At 45.0% G+C, this 12,348-nt stretch overlaps 1 protein-coding gene across 2 annotated transcripts in view; it reads left to right on the forward strand.

Moving 5' to 3' along the window:
• Positions 1–3,463: 3,463 nt before the first annotated feature.
• Positions 3,464–12,348, forward strand: part of LOC128687056 (synaptonemal complex protein 1) — a 361,887-nt gene continuing 353,002 nt past the window's right edge. For both annotated transcript variants that reach the window (XM_070082601.1, XM_070082602.1), the window contains exon 1: positions 3,464–4,030. The gene's annotated coding sequence lies outside the window, so the exon portion shown is untranslated. The remainder of the gene's footprint in view (positions 4,031–12,348) is intronic.

A 12,348-nucleotide genomic window follows, 5' to 3' on the forward strand; every position in this document is an offset into this window, starting at 1 on the left:
TGTTGTAATTGTTAATGTTTGTTCCTGTTCCAATATTGTTAATATTACCGCGGTTGTCCCCGTATTGAGACCAATAAATGTGTAGCCTGAACGAGTTGCTCTTTCTTATTATTCTACCACTTTCTCAGTCCTCCTCCAGTTCTTCCTGGGTTACAAATCGATAATTATAGGTAGGCCCCGCTTATACAGCAGGTTAAGTTTTGGGATACCACTGTAAAGCGAAACAGCCATTTTTTCCACTTCCTGATGCATATAAAAGTCTGATAACATGTTTACACTATTATATATTAAGTGAGCAATAGAGTTAAGCCTTTAAAATGCATATGCAATGCACACATTATTCAGACTTCCAACATTATTGCAGAAAGTCTGAATAAATGAAGAATGGGAATAAGTTAAAACTGCTGCATTAGCGAAACGCCGTAAAGGGAAGTGCCGTAAAGCGGGGCTGCCTGTACAACCATTCCAAAATTTATTTACTATTTACTGTGGTTATTTTATATGTTTATTCGCATGACAATCATCTACATTATCGTTTTTATCTTCGTCATTAATGTAGAAGTAGTAATTTTATGAAGTGTTTATATGAGACAAAAAAACACGTCACAGGATATATACATTGAGAAGATTATTTCTCTCAGTGTATATATATATATATATATATATATATATATATATATATATATATATATATATATATATATATATATATATATTATATATATATATACACACTGAAAGTTCACTTAAAAAAAGTTTTCTTTAAATTTCTTTCTTTAAAAATAATTAAAAATATGTCTTTAAAAAAAATCTTTACATAAAAATTCTCTAAAAATATTATTCTTAAAAAATAAAAAAAAAATTACTAAAAAAATATTTAAAGAAAAAATAATATTTTAAAGAAAAATAAATTATTTAAATTTCTTAAAATAAATATATTTTTTTTTTAAAGAATTATTTTTTGTGGATGCTGGAGATGAAAAAACTCATCTCTGTTGATGAGCTTCTGATCTCATCTCCAGGTGGTGTCCCACACGTCTGTAATGTACAAAGTAGAAAAGCAGACTGGAGTATCGAGCATACACACTTGGTAGTCTGTAGGGTAAGAAAGCTTGAATGGGATCGTAATCCACTACTGATGACTACCTAGATTCTGTGCTCAAATCCAGTGGCGGCTCGTGCGGGGGTGCTGCAGAACTGCAGCACTCCCTATTTTCTTTATTTTTTTTATTATATAATGTACAAGTATAAAGAAAGAATTAAAATAAAACAAGACTCATTATACTGAATGTTATCAATAATATCGAGTGAAAATAGGGGGTGCTGCAGTTCCACAGCACCCCCGCATGAGCTGCCACTGCGAGTCAAATCTCCTCTGTATAATACGACTGCAGTCACTGCAAGCTGTAAACTCACCACCAGACTGGTGAAACTTGGTACACAGAGAAACATCTTTCAATAAAGATATCAGGGGTAAAGAATGAGGAACTTGTACAATATTTTAGTATCTCTGTGGAACACATGAAAATTCCCAAATGTTGCACAGGAGTCTCATTTTCCAGGCTGTGCCCGTCTTATTTATCAGCTTCGAGAAATAAAACCACCAGGCTAGTAGTAGCCTATGGTACAACTAGCCGACAACCACAATCCCACCGCTGCCACCACTCTAATCCCTTGAGTATTTTACCTGCGAGAGGTTCTTAATCTTTTTTTTTTTACGATTACAGACCCACAATGGATTGCCCAATATGTTCCCATACTCCCTTCACTAGTCTATTGAAATCATCACCACCAGTCTTATTAGGTACCAGCATGACTTCAGAAAATATCAATAGCTTAGTTTTACATTACATACGGTTAGCTAGGAAAAAACAGCTTAAAGATAAAATCATAAGGATTTTATTATATTTATAGAAAAAGCGGCCAACTGTTTAGAGATGGAGTCCCAGGTGAAATTGCTGACCTAGAAAATGTACAGAGAACCTTCACAGCGCGCATAACGGAGATAAAACACCTCAATTACTGGGAGCGCTTGAGGTTCCTAAAACTGTATTCCCTGGAATGCAGGAGGGAGAGATACATGATTATATACACCTGGAAAATCCTAGAGGGACTAGTACCGAACTTGCACACGAAAATCACTCACTACGAAAGCAAAAGACTTGGCAGACGGTGCAACATCCCCCAATGAAAAGCAGGGGTGTCACTAGCACGTTAAGAGACCATACAATAAGTGTCAGGGGCCCGAGACTGTTCAACTGCCTCCCAGCATACATAAGGGGGATTACCAACAGACCCCTGGCAGTCTTCAAGCTGGCACTGGACAAGCACCTAAAGTCGGTTCCTGACCAGCCAGGCTGTGGCTCGTACGTTGGTTTGCGTGCAGCCAGCATTAACAGCCTGGTTGATCAGGCTCTGATCCACCAGGAGGCCTGGTCACAGACCGGGCCGCGGGGGCGTTGACCCCCGGAACTCTCTCCAGGTAAACTCCAGGTAAACCATATCCCCATTATATGCCTCCCATACCCCTTAGTGGTATGGATATCCCAATTTAAAAATCCCTGCTATAATGGATACACAGCACCTGGGGATGGGAGGTAATGGAGTTTTTGATGTAAGAAATGGGAGGTTAGTTCAAATTCCTCCAGATAAAATCCTTCCCCCTTGAATGAGGATGGATACTGAAGAGACAACTGGTGGTGAGGTGAAGGTAGCTGTCTAGGCTACAAATTCTTTCACGAGAGTTCTGTCTCCTCACTATCTCTCACATGAAGTCAAAGGAGCAACGTTGGAAAGCAAGTTATTATTGGGGTAACGTTTTGCTCTATTTAGAGCTTAATTGCGTTACGTTTCGCTCAGGGGACTGTATATGTGAGGGAGCGCTGAACCTGGTAGGAGTCATGCAGCGCCTAGGGAAAATGGAAGGCACTCAGGTTTGATTCAAAGAACCCCCGAACCCCCCCCCCCTTGTGGGGTTCGCTCTGTGGAGAGTTTCATCATATTTCACTGTGTGTAGAGGTTCATAAAGTTATGTTTCCATTTGCGATTTGATTTACAAAGTCATGTTTCACTCTGTGCAGAGACTTATCATGTTTCACTATGTCGAACTTTATCTAGTTATGCTGCAATCTGTGTAGAGCTTATAAAGTCATCTTTCACCTTGTGTAGAGCTTCGTAAAGTCATTAAAGCTTGTTATGCAAGCAGTGTCTTTGTCTCTATACTTGTGAAGGTATGGTGGAGAGAGGGTGTACGCTCAGGGAGGATGTTCTGAGGGTGGGGTGGGTGGAGACGCGAGTTGAGGGTGGGGGAGATTCTGACATTCTTGAGATGGGTGTGAAGGGGAGACGTGAGGAGGGTGAATATAGTGGGTGGGTGGGGGGTTTATTTTGTTGAGGGTGGGAGGGTGGGTGTTGGGGGTGTGTGGGGTGTTGGCAACCACATAGAAGCAAGAGTTGGCACATGAGGTTGGGGTGGGGCGGTGTTCCCACAGTCGGTGAGTCGGGGAGGTGATGCAGTGCCACTCAGTGCAGTGCCACTCAGTGCAGTGCCACTCAGTGTAGTGCCACTCAATGCAGTGCCAGTTTCGGGTGAAGTGATAATTTCTACGCAGTGCCTCACTGCTTGTGCTCGTCTTCGGCTGCAGTTCCAGCAGTGACGGCAGAATCAGTGGCCAAAGGCACTTTGTAGGTGCCATATTGACCGTGACCTCAGAGTGGTGGTGCCACCTTCCCCTCCCATCTCACCTACTAGGTCACAGTTGTTCGTGAGGTTACTCAAGAGGTACATCCGCTCTGGAGGTCATCTAGGGTCACCTAAAGTCAGTGAGGGACCAAGACACCGGCTGAACCAGCCACTCCACGGGTCAACCAGGGGTCAAATTTACCCCAGGAATCACCAGAGATAACAGCCACCTCCCAGTCATTCATCAGGTCACTCCAGGTTATCTTCGGGATGATGGTGGTGGAATGGTAGAGGCGAGGGTGACCCCAGCAGAGTCATTCAAGTTTACATCACTCTACACGTTCAACAGTGAGTGTACTGCTATATATCTGTTGAGATACAAATATACAAATATGTAAATGTACCATCTTTGTACCAGCAATGCATCCTTTTAAGTCTTGTGTACCACATTATGTAATAAAATATACATATTGGTAAAAAATTATTAAAAGACGGGGTGGTAGGGGAAGCAGAATATTCCAATGGCTTCAGGCAAAAATCCAAATATTTTTCCTTAAAGCCTTTTATCCACTTCTCCTTGAAATCAAAGTTGGGTACATCTATAACGTAAATCGCCCAGCCAGAACCGAACTTTTCCTGTATTAGGGACGAGTTCCTGTATAGTTTACATCTACTGGCGGACGTTTGGCCATATGATAGTATATGATGTGAGTCAGGATTACATGTATGTTACCTGTATTCATTTCCAGGGGTCAGCACCTCCGTGGTGACCACGGAAGTGCTGACCCCTTCCAGACCAACACAACATGTATGAAGAGGACCCCAATGGAAATAGGTCACTTTGACTTTTCTGGGGGGAGTTATTCTTCTAAGTAACTTACACTATGTAGGGTAATTGTACTTATTTTTACCAGTGTCTAAATAAGCTTGCTTACTTAGGGTCAGTGTCGTCATTCTGGTCCCATAGGAATGTGTACCCAAACAACAATCTAACAATATTTGTACGTTCTCTCCTTGTTAAACAGATTACTGTTTACATTTCTCAACATTTTAAACCAGTGACATCATCAGAGTGATTTGTGGTCCTAAATAGTACCAGATACTTGAGTCCAGTCTTCTTCAAGAGCGAATCTTTGTAATGGCTTGCTTCACAGCGACGGTGTCCCGTAGCTCGGTTGATAGCGCACTCACCTCGCACACTGAGTGTCCGTGGTTCGATCTCGGTACGGGTGGAAACATTCGAACATGTTTCCTTAATATATCTGGTGTCCTTGTTCACCTATCAGGAAGTAGGTACCTGGGTGTTAGCCGACTGGTGTGGGATCGCATCCTGGAGAAAAGATTAGCCTAAGTTGCCCGAAATGTTCAATGTCAGCCATGGTCTGACATCACGTATTTGTAGAAATAAAAATTATTATTATTATTATTATTATTAAGGTCTTACTGTGCTCAGAGTGCCCCTGCCTTTCACTGGGTTTATTTTACACTTCCTCCAATATTTTTTTCTCAGTGTTGTTATGGCAGTGTTCAGATCTGAAACAAGTTCCTCAAGTACTTTCCAGCAATATATTATAATGTATGTCTCCACTCCCCTGAGCACATATTTAGGACCTTAAGGCGTGTCCAGTAATTTAAATGCTCTAATGGCGGTATACGGGCCGTATATGATCTCTGTATTCGTTTCAGTTCTGATATCTCCCGTGTCCTGAACGGTGCCGTCAACGCTAAATATTCCAGGCGAGAGAGAACATGCGATTTGGAAAGTCACCACTGGGGCTATTTCTCTTATTTTGAAAGTTCTCAATACTTAGAAATGGTTATAAATATGACCATAATTTTTAAAGGGGTGGACCGGTAAGCCAGCGGAAGGCCTCGGTCAGATGACCGAAAGCTCCAACGGCGGGTCATCATCTGACTAAGACCCGCGTCAGGAGACACTTGTCCTGTTTCCTGACGAACCTAACCTTTGAAACTTCTCATTATCCACACCGTCATCTTCCTGGCTGTCGTCAAATTTGTTATTATTAGATAAAAGGACACATGTGCGACTAATGAGACGTTTTATTGCGGCAACGTTTCGCTCTCCAGGAGCTTTATTGTTTATTGTATTCTTTGTAAAGTTCACGTGAGACGACTTCTGGCTCTCCAAAGAGAATTTTCAAGAAACCGTTGCAACATGAGTGAATACAGTAGTCTATTATTTTTTATCCACAGTCATGACTATGAATGATCCTTTTATCCATGCATAGTCATGAACAACAGTTAGTATCCACTTTTCATTGAATTAAAGGCATCTGCAAGGCCAGCTTGATCGTAGATTTCTGGTATATGGGGTTACTGACGTGTGCACCTGCAATACGGACTGCTGCTGCTGCTGCTGCTCCCTTTCTGCCTTGTGGATTTACGAATTCCAGTTGCCATGGTGACTACATCACTGCTGCCTTGACCTCACCATGGTGACTACATCACTGCTAACTTGACCTCAGCATGGTGACTACATCACTGCAACCTTGACCTCAGCATGGTGGCTGCATCACTGCTACCATGACCTCAGCATGGTGACTACATCACTGCTACCTTGACCTCAGCATGGTGACTACATCACTGCTACCTTAACCTCAGCATGGTGACTACATCACTGCAACCTTGACCTTAGCATGGAGGCTGCATCACTGCTACCTTGACCTCAGCATGGTGGCTTCATCACTGCTACCTTGACCTCAGCATGGTGGCTTCATCACTGCTACCTTGACCTCAGCATGATGACTACATCACTGCAACCTTGACCTTAGCATGGAGGCTGCATCACTGCTACCTTGACCTCAGCATGGTGGCTTCATCACTGCTACCTTGACCTCAGCATGGTGGCTTCATCACTGCTACCTTGACCTCAGCATGATGACTACATCACTGCAACCTTGACCTTAGCATGGTGGCTTCATCACTGCTACCTTGACCTCAGCATGGTGGCTTCATCACTGCTACCTTGACCTTAGCATGGTGGCTTCATCACTGCTACCTTGACCTCAGCATGGTGGCTGCATCACTGCTACCTTGACCTTAGCATGGTGGCTGCATCACTGCTACCTTGACCTCAGCATGGTGGCTGCATCACTGCTACCTTGACCTTAGCATGGAGGCTGCATCACTTCTACCTTGACCTCAGCATGGAGGCTGCATCACTGCTACCTTGACCTTAGCATGGTGGCTTCATCACTGCAGCCCTGGCAATAAAGCGGTGTACACACCTGCCAACATTGATGAGTCTGATTTCTCCATATTTGTTTCTTAGTGCAGAGATGCACCACAGTAGAGAAGACAAAAGGTCTCAGAAACACCACCAGTCAGACAGATATTGGCATATCTTGTGAGCTGTGACAGAAGACGTTGGACAGATACTGGGATGTCTTGAGAGTTGTGACAGAAGACGTCAGACAAATATTGGCATATCTTGAGAGCTGTGACGGAAGACGCCAGACAGGTATTGGCGTATCTTGTGAGCCGTGACGGAAGACGCCAGGCAGATATTTGCATATCTTGAGAGCTGGGGCAGGAGACGCCAGCCAGCACCACTGACACCTGGTTAAGCATTATCTAATGTGTTGCGAAATTAACGCCTTTTAAAACATGAAGATCCAGGTGGGAAAGACATGGTAGCTTCTTACACCTGTGGTTCTTGGATTGTTAATGGTTCTACTCTGGCGACGACATTACCATTAAGATAAGATAAGATTTCGTTCGGATTTTTAACCCCGGAGGGTTAGCCACCCAGGATAACCCAAGAAAGTCAGTTCGTCATCGAGGACTGTCTAACTTATTTCCATTGGGGTCCTTAATCTTGTCCCCCAGGATGCGACCCACACCAGTCGACTAACACCCAGGTACCTATTTGCTGCTAGGTGAACAGGACAATAGGTGTAAGGAAACGTGTCGGAATTTCCACCCGCCGGGAATCGAACCCGGGCCCTCCGTGTGTGAAGCGGGAGCTTTAGCCACCAGGCCACCGGGCCACCCCACCATTAGGGTCTTGGTGTTCTAAATGGATGTTTACATTAAGTATCATAGTATTTTAATGATAGCAGTGGTATAGAAATTTTGTCGTTGTCTCTTTGACCGTCACTCAGTTGTATTTGTTGTTGTGGAGTCTCTAGATACAATGTGATCCGTTTGTATTTTCTGATAACGCAATTGTGATTCTGACTTAGTTGTTTACTAACTACAAACTACCTCCCCCCCATTCCTAACTCTACTTAACCCTTCACAATCCACTACATCCCAGCATAACCCACTACACACCACCACAACCCACCACACCGCACTACAACTAACCACACCCCACCCTACTCCGCCACAACCAACCACACCGCACCACAACCCACCACACCCCATCACAACCCACCATACCCCACCACTACCTACCACAACCCACCGCACACCACCATAACCCACCATACCCCACCACAACCCACTCCAAAATAAAAACGAGCGCCCGGGTGTTTCTCTGTTGGGCTGGCGGAACCAGGAGTAAATATAGACCTGCTTGCTGTCTCTCTCTTTCTCTGTCATTCAACCTCCATCTCCTCTCTCCAGCTGTTTGTGTGGTCACCACCTACTATAATATGCCACCTTTTCACCTTAGGTGTCCCGTGGCTCGGTTGGTAGCGCACTCTGCTCACACACTGAGGTCCGTGGTTCGATCCCCGATACGGGTAGAAACAATAGGGCGTTTTCCCTTAAGACACCTGCTGTCCCTGTTTACCTTGCAGTAAAATAGGTACCTGGGTGTTAGTCGACAGGTGTGGGTCGCATCCTGGCGACAAAACTGACCTAATTTGCCCGATATGCTCTGCATAACCAGGGTAAGATTCGTCAGGAAACAGGACAAGGGTTTACTGACGCGGGTCTTAGTCGTATGATGACCCGCAGCAGGAGCTTTTGGTTATCTGACGGTGACCTTCCGCTGGCTTACCCCTCCACCATCTTAAATAACATTATGTGCAAATCTTAATCACGTCATATTTTTGGAGTGCTTGTAAGATTTTTTTTTTGCAAAATAAATATATTTCTATTCATATTTGCTTCCATAACATACATATACATTAGCATACAATGGTCTCGAAGGTATACATGTTGTGGGTACGCAAAAATTAATACATTGTAACATTGGTACACTAATAACAAAAAAAGGCACAATACCATGACTGGAACAATACACAAATAACTCGCACAAAGGAGAGAGGAGCTTACCGCGACGTTTCGGTCGGCCTTGGACCATTTATAAAGATTTTGTAAATGGTCCAAGTCGGACCGAGACGTCGTGGTAACTTCTCTCTTCTATGTGCAGGTTATTTTGTGTACTGGTAAGATAAGATAAGATAAGATTTCGTTGGGATTTTTAACCCCGGAGGGTTAGCCACCCAGGATAACCCAAGAAAGTCAGTGCGTCATCGAGGACTGTCTAACTTATTTCCATTGGGGTCCTTAATCTTGTCCCCCAGGATGCGACCCACACCAGTCGACTAACACCCAGGTACCTATTTGCTGCTAGGTGAACAGGACAACAGGTGTAAGGAAACGTGTCGAATGTTTCCACCCGGCGGGAATCGAACCCGGGTCCACCGTGTGTGAAGCGGGAGCTTTAGCCACCAGGCCACCGGGCCTACATTGTGTTTAGCGAAGTTGTACGTGAATGGTATACAATACCGACAAGATGAAGAATTAACTAGGTGGACTCACGAAGTCGTAATAACACGATTGCAAACAAACCATACCACGGATGGCTGCCGCGACGGTCTGGAGTCTTGAGACTCTCTTACCGCGGGTTCAAACCCCATCCGTGGTATGGTTTCTTAGCTAGGTGGAATTAGCCAGTGGTGGGCGAAACGTCTACAAATAGATACCCAGAAGTGGAATGATACATACGTATGATAAATTAGACACATGTGCAACTCTTGGGTATCTTTATTGAGGAAACGTTTCGCCACACAGTGGCTTCATCAGTCCATACATAGGAGAAACTTGAAGAACAGGAGGAGAATGAGGTAATCAGTCCCTCAGCCTTGAGTCGATGTGTTCAGTCCATCATCTACAAACATACGTATACTTGAGAACACTTATTCAAGGACTCGCTTCACCACGAGTAACTTCCTCAGTTCTAGTACTTAGATGCTGCACTTGTGTCTAATTTGTCGTACTCAGCGACAAATTAGACACAAGTTGTTCTTGGATGTGCGTAAACACGGCCCAGAGTACGAACCTGTACAACACGTCTTGGGGTAAGGATGTACATAGTACGTACACTCAGGCAGGTTAGTTGAAAAAAAAATTGGACGTTCTCACTAGACGACCCAAATTTTCTGGAGATCTTTGTAATTCGTTATTTTTTATGTCTTGTGAGGCACCGGGAAGCTCAATAACTGGGATTCTTTAATTTGCTTAATTTGACGTTATAAATTCATTTTTAATAACATGAGCGTAATAAAATATGCCAGTTAGTGGGGCGTTTATAATGCTAATGAGTTCGAGCCCTTGATACCCCATCACAATCAACTATACCCCACCACAACCCACTACAGTCCACCACAACCACCACATCCTACCACAATCCACCACATCCTACCACAATCCACCACACCCACAAGCACCGTAAACATTACACAAACAGCAAGTGTACATAATTAGATTGTTTAAAGAGCACTCAGCCAGAACACCTGCATAACCATGATTGCTCACTGTGTTACATTACCTGGAGGGTATTCCGGGGATCAACGCCCCCACGGCCCGGTCCACGACCAGGCCTCCTGGTGGATCAGGGCCTGATCAACCAGGCTGTTACTGCTGGAAGCACGTAGTCCAACGTACGAACCACAGCCCGGCTAATCCGGCACCGACTTTAAGTATCTGTCCAGCTCCCTCTTGAAATCTAGCGGCAGGACTAACATGACCATCTAATTCCCCCATCCCCCCGATATCTCAAAGTTCCGTATACCACATCTTCCATAACAGCCAAAGGTGCTATTCCAGTCACACTTAACCAGTTCACTGCACGCTTCTCATGCCTTTGGAACGTGGTCCACAAAGGAGTCAAAATCTATTGACCTTGTACACAGGTTAGGTTAGGTTAGATTAGGTAAGATTTGTCAGGAAACAGGACGAGTGTTTCCCGACGTGGGTCTTAGTCATACGATGACCAGCAGCTGGAGCTTGTGGTCATGTGACCGAGGCCTTCCACTGGCTTACCCCTCCACCCCTTTAAAAAAACATGGTTATGATAATCATAAGAGACATGTCCAGCCTTATCCCTAGGAGATGAAACAAGGGTGAGTGAATGATGTATGGTGTTTACCTGGAGTTTACCTGGAGAGAGTTCCGGGGGTCAACGCCCCCGCGGCCCGGTCTGAGACCAGGCCTCCTGGTGGATCAGAGCCTGATCAACCAGGCTGTTGCTGCTGGCTGCACGCAAACCAACGTACGAGCCACAGCCCGGCTGATCCGGAACTGACTTTAGGTGCTTGTCCAGTGCCAGCTTGAAGACTGCCAGGGGTCTGTTGGTAATCCCCCTTATGTGTTGGGAGGCATGGTAGGCTAACCAAGCTACCCCGTATCCCACTTCCAGATCTATAGTGTTTCTCTATCACCTCACCATCGTCTAACGCCCTACCATAGGCTCTTAACAGAGAAGATTCAGGGACATGCAAAAAACCACTGTGAAAAAAATACTGAAATTCCAAGTGCTTTCGTGATTTCCCACATTATCAACTGCCATTTTTCACAGTGGTTGTTTTGCATATTGTGATATTACCTGTTTACGGTGATCGTGTTGCATTCATGGTCAAGTATAGTCCTTTCCCGAGGACAATAGCTAGCACGGTAGTGAAGCTCCTCTCGGGCAACAAGTGATCCATGTTTATGCCCGAAGCTGGCATGGTCATATCAACCTGGCAGACTCCCATGTTGGTTTTGTGGCTCCGTGGCCTGGTGGCTACAGCTCTCGTTTCACACGGCGAGGATTTGGGTTCGATGCCCAGTCAGGGTAGAAACATTGGGCGTGTTTCTTTACACCGGCTGTCTATGTTCACCCATCAGTAAAATGGGTACCTGGAAGTTAGTAGACCGGGGTGGGTCGCATCTTGGGACAAAACTGACTTAATGCCCGAAATGCACACGACTTCTTGCTTCCTAGTAATAATACTAGAATTTCCCACAATATGTTAGGTAAACAGACACACACGCAACTAGTGCGACATTTTTATTACGGCAACGTTTTGCTTTCCAGGAGTTATGTCAGGTAGTAACGACCGGAGAAATTAGATTAAGTTAGGTTAAGGAATTAGGCTGTTAGGTTAGGTAAAGTATGGACCCATTACTCTAGCCAGTGGTGGCCTGGACCCACTACTCCAGCCAGTGGTGGCCTGGACCCACTACTCCAGCCAGTGGTGGCCTGGACCCACTACTCCAGCCAGTGGTGGCCTGGACCCATTACTCCAGCCAGTGGTGGCCTGGACCCACTACTCCAGCCAGTGGTGGCCTGGACCCACTACTCCAGCCAGTGGTGGCCTGGACCCATTACTCCAGCCAGTGGTGGCCTGGACCCACTACTCCAGCCAGTGGTGGCCTGGACCCACTACTCCAGCCAGTGGTGGCCTGGACCCATTACTCCAGCCAGT

Source organism: Cherax quadricarinatus, chromosome 7 (assembly GCF_038502225.1).
Source record: "Cherax quadricarinatus isolate ZL_2023a chromosome 7, ASM3850222v1, whole genome shotgun sequence".
Classification (NCBI taxonomy): Eukaryota; Metazoa; Arthropoda; class Malacostraca; order Decapoda; family Parastacidae; genus Cherax; species Cherax quadricarinatus.